Source organism: Barbus barbus (genome assembly GCF_936440315.1).
Source record: "Barbus barbus genome assembly, chromosome: 7".
Classification (NCBI taxonomy): Eukaryota; Metazoa; Chordata; class Actinopteri; order Cypriniformes; family Cyprinidae; genus Barbus; species Barbus barbus.
This window is the reverse complement of record NC_136735.1, coordinates 18424388-18432662: the sequence shown is the minus strand read 5'-3', so window position 1 is coordinate 18432662 and position 8275 is coordinate 18424388.

Here is an 8275-nt window from a genome sequence, read left to right as displayed (position 1 = left end):
TAGAATTTAAAAGCATAGTTCACCAAAAAACAATACTTTACAATACAACAAACCCACAATATTTTTTATTCATCTAGAGAGATTTCTGTCCATATTGAAAGTATGTAATCAAAATTGATACTTCAAAGTTCATCAAGAGATCCATATGAATTGAACAGTTTAAATCAAGGCTTCTAAAGAGACATGGTTGCCTTACATGATGAACAGATTTAATCTAGGCTTTTATTTGCAAAATTAACATTGATCAACACAAATACATAGAGCACATCACAAATGGTCAACAGAACCTAAGAACAGAACAAAATCTCTTCATCGTATGATGTCTTATGAAACTCTGTTACTTTTTAGAAATCTCTAAAGTCTTGGAAAATGGGCTTAGAAAAGACATGAGGGTTAGTAAATGGGTGATAAGACGATTGTTGTTTTTGAACGAACCATCTCTTTTAAGGAACCCACGTAAGTGCTTAATATGTTCAATTTTTATTTATTTTGTTGAAATTGTTACTGAGACAAAAACTTTTGGTGGGACATCAAGAAAAGGGACATCAAAGGAGCGTTTGTCCTTTCCTTTAATCATCAATATACCATGACATGCTACTTGCGTTTGATTGGATACAAATCTGTGTTGTGCAACATGACTGATCAATATTCTTCTCAGTTTGTCCAGAACAAAGACAGTGCATTATATATATAAACTAAAAGTACATTTTGTGAATGGTTAGGATCAAACTAGCATATACACTGGACTACATGTCACAAATTCTGATTTCTTTGGGTTTTAAGGACACCTGTAGAGCACTGTGATCCTGATGTATTAATATATGCATGCATGCAACTTGCAGGCAATACAAAAGATTTCTGATGAAAAATCAAACCAAATCAGGCGTGTATGAATGAATAAAGTAATCACCAGAAGTCATTGAGCAAATGAGGTTGTGATGGTTGAGTTGGTGTTAAATTTAGAATGCCTACTGAGAGTTAGCCTGTGAAGTAACTGATCTGCACAGTCCAAGCTGTTATTTGTGATGCCTCAGAACACACACATAAACACACACACAAAGAGAAACTGTAATGCAAAAGCAACACCTTAAGACATGATTGATGGACTCTCTGAAGAGTGTCTATTTACTTAGCAGACAGCTAACAGCTAATGTTTGATGAGTGCCACCACACACACATCTTTAGCTGTCAATATGAGCTTCTGTGTAGACTGTAGACTGAAGTTTCAGAACTAATAGTGTGTTTACGTGTGTGTGTGTTCATTTATCTGCATGAGAAGCCTCGGGGGACTAGTTGAGGGAAAGCAACACAAATCATTAGCATTCGAGATATAAAGTTGAAAAATTCAGGATTAACTCCCCAAGTGCTGACATGCTCTACTTCTGTCAACATGTTAGACCAATAAACGCATTTACATAAATTAGCTTATTCATAATTCACCTTCATTACACACACGGTCATCATATTAATGGTTGGTAGGTTCATTTACATAGAACTTGAACAGCTTTCACTTTAATTCATTCACGTTGTCTCTTGCTGGTTTATTCATCCATCCGTCCGTCCGTCTATCCATCCATCAACCCTACCGCCCACCTTGATGGAAAAATTACCATCAGCATAACAGCTTTTGTGAAATCTTGCTGGGGAATCTTCATGTGGCCACAATCTCGGCTGGCCGGCAGTAAGTGAAGCAGAAAATTATATTTCAGAGCAATTTAAAAGTTCCTCCCATGCAGAGTTAATAAAACACTGCTTAGATATTTGATGACAGAGAATACATGAGCCCGGATATAAGTGATGTAATCCACCAGCAGGACTCCATCAAAAATTTAATTTCATTTGAAAGTCCCATAATGAAATGAGGCCTTGTGCTGTTGCATATGCAAAGACTTGAAAATTAGAGATGTTATGCTTTAAATATGCAGTAGAATGAGTCGTTTTGTGTAGAATCTCATTCTTGTTAAAGAAACTGCTTCTCAATTTCCTAGTGGTTTGAGATTGAATGATTACCATTAATTTGTTACCATGCATTAGTTTAAGGAATATTTAATTCAAAAATATATGAAGATTTAGCTTCAAGCTTCGTAAAAGTAATCAGGCAGTTTAGTCCAAGCCTTCTAAAGAGGTGAACATATTAAATTTAGGCTTTTATTCACATATAAACATCAGTTAGCATACATAGATCACATGAAACAGAATACGTGTAAGAACAAACCTCATTGGCTCCTGCAGAAGCTCAAAAGCTAATTCATAGTTTTCAGTCACGTGACTGGCTCGAAGACCTGTAGGTTAATTCATCCATTGAACTGCAGCACAAGCCTGTCAATTTTCCATCTGTTTCCAAGTCACAAATATTTAGATCAACTCTCAAAAGAATAAAACAAAGATGTGAACAAAATGCAAGTTGTCCATTTACAATCCATTCAATCACTAAACAGTGCGATAAAATGTTGTGAAAAACTCTTAAAGTGTCTTACTGTATTTTAAACAGTGATATTAAAAACAAATTCAGTACACACCATAAATGTTAGGGAAGAGGCACTCAGACCGCGTGACGTGGTGTGAACAGGTTTTTATTGACAGACTTGAGGAGATGGATTGAGACAGGTAAGCGACGATTCTCAGATTCTTCAGTGTTCAGGAGGAATGGTAACTTGGAATTCTCTTTAAACAGGAGACACGGAACAGGAGTTAACCACACACCTTACCAACACAGTGGACCAGGACGAGACTCGGGAGCTGACAGACTTGGGATCGCTGGAAGACACACTTGGGATGAAACACAGCCGGTAAGTAGACAAGACGGTAAATATCAAGCATATAGATACGATAGCTATAGTAGTTCTCTTCGTAGAAACAATTTACGTTGCATGTAATAACAAGACCAGACACTGGAGTGTTGTGAGGCGTGTGTATTTGAAGCCGTGTTGATGAGTGAACAGATGACGTGCAGGTGTGCTCAATCAATTGCTAAGTGAAACCAGGTGCGTGAGTGCATCGTGACTGGTGGAGAGATGACAGATCCGTGACAATAAATGGCTCCGTGTTTTCTTTATAATGTTTTTTTTTTTTTGTGGGAAAGGATTTAATGTCTCGTTTTGTATGTCTCGCTTTAAAAGCCTCGTTTTGTCCTCCAGGTGGGCGTTCCTATAAGGGTGTGGTGTCAAGTGAAAATAATCAATGTGTTTCATGCGTCAAGCATGCATGTTTGTGCTGATGACACAATTATCAATTTTGGGTGATCTAACTGTTAGAGTCATTGAGCTAAACTCAAGAATCTGAGATATTTTTTGGACATACTAAAATTTTCCAACTCGGGTGATTCAAACCCAGTGTCACTACAGCACTCATGAACATGTAGAGGAGCTATAAAGTGGATATCAAGATTTATTTGTAAAAAAAGCAACAATATGGTAAATTTGTCAAACATTGTTTTTTTTTTGTTTTTGTTTTAGAAGACTTGGATTATAATGCACAAGTAATTTGGACCACTTTTTCCTCATATGATGCCATTCACTTTCATTATATTGAAATATTCATCACTTACGTTTTTAGAGTGTAAATTTGAGCATTATGAGCATCTGGATAAGATCATTGATGGTCTTCCAGGTGTTTATGTACAGTAGAAGCAGCTTACTGACCCTAACTTAAACACACACCCACATACACACACTGAGATAGGTTAACTCATCAGCAAACTGAAGAAACAGAAGAAACATCCTCCTTCACCACTGAGGCCAAGGAGAGTCATGCATGTCTGGGCTGATGTGAAAGAAGCCAAACAGCCAGAGTGCTTATTATGAGTTCGAAATTACTCTAATGAAGGGGAAAGTGGTTTCCAAATGATGCGGTCCTCTCTGCAAAGGTTAAACTGATGATGAGGTTCTTCCACTGCACATTATTGTTAATTCCACTGTTACAGCATTGTGTTGATGTGTGAATGCATTCGGTATTCCAACACTGCTGCAATTACACTAATACAGTGTGTCAGTTGGGGTCTTCTTAAGATGGGTGTATCTATAAACTCATGGATGACAACACACTACAGAATTCCTATTACTGTGTGTAGGATCCTCATTAGTGATCATGTATTACACATGAAGCAAAGGTAAAGGTCTGCAGTGGCTATATCTGCCAACAACAGCTTACAGTCTAAAGTAACGATAACAAATGTAAAACATCTAAAGTTTTGAAAACATGTAAAACATTAGGAAAATCTTTAATAAAACACTACATTAATTTGGACTGCAATGTGAACATCAATGTGTGAAATATTACATCACCTGAAGTTTTGACATTCTATCTTATTTTTGTCATTGTTAAAAATGAACAATTATTAAAACGTGTTGTTTTTTATGTTTTCCATCTATTCCATGATATACAGTGTGTATATACATATATATATATATATATATATATATATATACAGTATGTGTGTGTATGTCACGGTTTGGTTTCAGTTTAGTTCCTGTTTGGCCTTTATTTGGCCGGTTTCCTGTCATTAGTTAATCATCATTTATTCCATTCACATGTCTTATATTAATCATCTTGTTTCCACATTAGTTTGTGTTCTTTATAAGCCTTGAGTTCAGTAGTCGTCTTCGTTGTGTTTTAAAGTTATGTTTATGCTGTTTTTTCTGTTGTTGAATACGTTTAATCTATTAAAGAACCTGATTATTCTGCACCCCTCATCTTCCTGCCTTCTTCATCAGCATCTCATATATATATATACATACACACACACTGTATATATGTGTGTGTGCACAAGTATTATTCCATACATCATCACCCTTTAAATAATACATAGAATAACTTAACCTTTCAGCCTGTACTTTGATTGGGATTCTGTTATTTGATTTGTCAGTCATTATTCAATTATTCAACTAATTTGTCAAAATGCATTCTATTTAATATTTGATTAGTATTTTTCTTTATAATTATTTATTAAAAAGGTATTCATTTATTAACAAATGATATCAATGTTGTATATGTTCTGAAAATTCTTGCCCCAGATAACTGTCATCCTTGCAAGATAGTTGACAAGTAATCCAAAAATGTATCCCTCGTATATTAGCATAAATCTAACACTAAAGTCTGGTGTGAAGTAATCATGAAATTCATTAGTCTGTGCATACCATGATGCTAACACTGTTATATAACTCTCCCATTACCTATAGGCTATGATGTATTTGTACTGAAATTCACTCTGAATGAGAAATTCCCCCAGTACCCTTTTTCATGCTGATCATGCACTAGCATATCCAACCCTGATCATAACTTTGAAAACTTCAAGAGATTCTGCGAGAATCAGATTAGCCTGAGAAAACAACTTTATACCCTACATTCCAATTGTCTATGGCCAGAAGGAGACTAAATTTCCTTTCTTCACATTGCATTCAGGCTTAATTTAGCAATTGAACTGCTCTTTTGAACTAGCGCTACAAGCTAATTAGAACGACCTTTGCAGTGAGCTATCTGATAAGTGTGAGGAAAGAGCTGTTTTACAGAACTGACTCTTCAAAAAAAAATAAATAAATAAAATAAAACCTTGGTACATGTAACTCACTACCTGCTGTATGTTACTCACATATTGATCAGCGAAGAGCAGACAAGAGTTGAAAGTAATATATATTACATATGAAAAAGAAAACACACACAACAGCAGCACATATTATAACATTATGTTCCTTTTCTTTTCACAGCAGTGGAGAAGGAGTATTAAGTTCAGCAAATCACAAGGGGCGTAGGAACAATTTAAAGGTGAGGTATTCAGAAAGAGATAATTATCTCCCATAGAGTAAAATTAAGTTTGAAATGTTATGTCCCCTCAGGTCAGTATTGGGAAACTTCTAAAAGTAGAGCATTATTGCATTATTTAGTTACTCATATAAAAGTATCAAATTATGTTGCATCATTACATGTTATGTAAAGCAACTTGTTACTTTTTATTTCATTTTAGTTAGTGCAGTGATTTTTCCTCTCCCTCCTCCAGAATTTCTATTTAAATTGAATGCATTTGTACTACAAAATGCTGAGTTGATTGAGTGGCAAGGTGGGAAAAAATTTACTATGGATCATTATATGATGCACACATGCTCAAGGTCAAGATTGCAAGTGTTCTGATGAATGGTGGATTGTGGGATTGACATCAAAGTGAAGCAAGTGATGAGGGCAGTAAAATATTGAGAAATGCACAGTATGTCCAGAAACTGTATATTTTACTATTGCTTTTATGCATCTTTATAAAGAGATGTTTACACAACAAGATGGTTTAACTTCGCATTTTATACACAAATGTTTGGGGGTCAGTAAATACGGTAATATTGTGAAATATTATTATAATTTGAAATAACTATTTTCCAACTGAAATGTAATTTATTCACAAAACTGAATTTTCAGCAGCCATTACTCCAGTCTTCAGTGTCATATGATCCTTCAGAAATCATTCTAATATGCTGATTTACTGCTCAGGAAAATCTTTATTATTATTATTATTATTATTATTATCAATCCTGAAAAAAAATGCAGCTTCATATTTCTGTGTAATTCTTAAATGAATACAACATATGTAATACATAAATAAATATAATATTTAAAGAATATTAAAAAAGAAAACATTTATATGAGATAAATATTTTGTGACAGTAAAAATGTATTTACTCTCACCTTTGAGTAATAACACAACATAACATAACATAACATGTCGCTGCTGAACAAGTCAGTCAAGTCAAGTCACCTTTATTTATACAGCGCTTTTAACAATACAGATTGTGTCAAAGCACTTAACAGTATCAAATTGGAGGATAGAGTGTCAGTAATGTATAATAATACGATTAAACACTCAATTCTCAGTTAACGGCATTTCATTATTGAATTCAGTGATGTCATTGTCTAGCTCAGTTTAGTTTAAATATTATCTGTGAAATCAAATTGACGATAATTGCCAAAAAATCAAGGGTCCCCAACTGAGCAAGCCAGAGGTGACAGTGGCAAGGAACCAAAACTCCCTCTATGACAGAATGGAGAAAAAAACCTTGGGAGAAACCAGGCTCAGTCAGGGGGCGAGTTCTCCTCTGGCCAGGATATTATTGTTTATTTATTGTTTAATTATTGATTTAATTAAAATTTTAAATGTATGAATGTATTATATTTCTATTTTTATATTGTTGCAATTTCTAACAATAATAGTAATATATACTTAGGTATTTTATTATATTTTTAGTTATTTTGTTTTATATTTATTGTATTTTTAGTTGAGGTCTTCACTGGGGATATGTCCCCGGGGCTAATCCAGGTGTCCGGTCTCTGCCGACGATCAAGGCCACGGACTGAGAAACAGAATAAGAAAGAAACAGACAAATATTAGTGTAGATGCCATTCTTCTTACGATGTAACGAGTACATCATGTGTTATGAGGAGTGTTCCCGGTTCCGGTTGATCTAATTAATGCAGCCTAACAATCCTTTAACGGATTTGAATAATAGAAGTGTAGTAGTGTGTTATGTGTAAGCCAGGTTAAAGAAATGTGTCTTTAATCTAGATTTAAACTGGCAGAGTGTGTCTGCCTCCTGAACAGTGTTAGGTAGATTGTTCCAGAGTTTGGGTGCTAAATAGGAAAAGGATCTGCTCTATATCTCAATTGTCTATAAAGTCTATGTTATTCTGCGGGCACCACTTAGACATCCAGCCATTGAGTGACGACAGTCTGCTATGAATCTCATCGCCACGGTAAGCAGGGAGCGGACCAGAGCATATTACAGTGTCTGACATCATACTTGCAAGTTCACACACCTCTTTAACATTATTTTTAGTGATCTCCGACTGGCCGAACATCATTAGAACATCATGACGTGAATAACAATCTTACTGAATTTACGTTTAGCATTAGCCAGCACTTTTAAATTTGCCAAGATGTCAGGCGCTCTGGCTCCCGGTAAACATTGGACTATGGTGGCTGGTGTCTCTATTTTCACATTCCGTACAATAGAATCGCCAATTACTAGAGCAGTTTCATCAGGTTTCTCAGTGGGTGTGTCAGTGAGCAGGGAGAACCTGTTTGATGTTTTGATCAGAACGGAAGAGCGGTGTTTTGACCTGCGACTAGGCCGCCTTAGAGTCACCCAGTTGCCCTGCTGCATGGGCTCTAATGCCGCAACCGAACAATGTACAGGACTCCCTGAGCTAGTCGCATCCAAAGCAGTATCTACAGCCCTCACATTCTTACTATCCTCAACTAAAGTTTGGATGCGTGTCTCTAGTTCTAAAATGTTCTCTG